This window comes from Lathyrus oleraceus, chromosome 5, assembly GCF_024323335.1.
Source record: "Lathyrus oleraceus cultivar Zhongwan6 chromosome 5, CAAS_Psat_ZW6_1.0, whole genome shotgun sequence".
Lineage (NCBI taxonomy): Eukaryota > Viridiplantae > Streptophyta > Magnoliopsida > Fabales > Fabaceae > Lathyrus > Lathyrus oleraceus.
The window spans coordinates 645,350,351-645,351,047 of record NC_066583.1 but is presented as its reverse complement, the minus strand read 5'-3'; the positions used below and the strand labels follow the sequence as shown (position 1 = coordinate 645,351,047).

General features: G+C 38.5%; 1 non-coding gene across 1 annotated transcript; it reads right to left on the bottom strand.

Annotated features, from left to right (window-relative positions):
- Window positions 1–330: 330 nt before the first annotated feature.
- On the bottom strand, window positions 331–437 carry LOC127089714 (small nucleolar RNA R71). The gene has a single exon (XR_007791271.1). It is a non-coding gene; the product is annotated as a small nucleolar RNA R71 (small nucleolar RNA).
- Between the last annotated feature and the right edge of the window lie 260 nt (window positions 438–697).

Below are 697 nucleotides of genomic sequence, written 5' to 3'. Positions count from 1 at the left end.
ATTATTACTTGAACGGTAAGTAATTATTTTAGAGTTACATCCTCAAATGGTACAAAGACTAGTCGAAGATGGTGTTAAAACCACTCATAGTTCTGGCAAAAACCAGCCGTAGATGGTGCAGACAAGCCACTTGAAGAACAAAAAATAAAAATTTAAGAAGAATTAAGAGAGAGAGAGAGAGAGAAGAGATTAGACTATGTTTTTTTCCCTTTTTCCTTAAGAGATAGAGCTTGAGCTCGGCTCCAGTCTCTACCTTCAAACTCTGTAACCACATGGGACGAGTTGAAGAAAGTCTTCTTAGCCCGATATTTTCCACCAAGCAAAACAGTTATGCTAAGAGCTCAAATCAACAGATTTAAGCAAAAAGACAATGAATCTCTTTTCGATGCTTGGGAAAGATACAAGGACATGATGAGACTTTTTCCACACCGTGGACTTGAAGAATGGTTGATTATCCGTACTTTCTACAATGGTCTGTTGTATAACACTAAGATGAATTTAAGTGTTGCTGCTGGCGGTGCTCTAATGGACAAATCGTATGATGAAGCTTATGAACTCATAGAGAACATGGCTCAAAATCATTTCCAATGGGGAGGTGAACCTGCTGCTGTAGAAAAACCAACTCTGAAAGGAGGAATATACAAAGTTAATGGCATAGACCGCGTCAATGCTAAAGTGGATGTGCTTACTCAAAAGA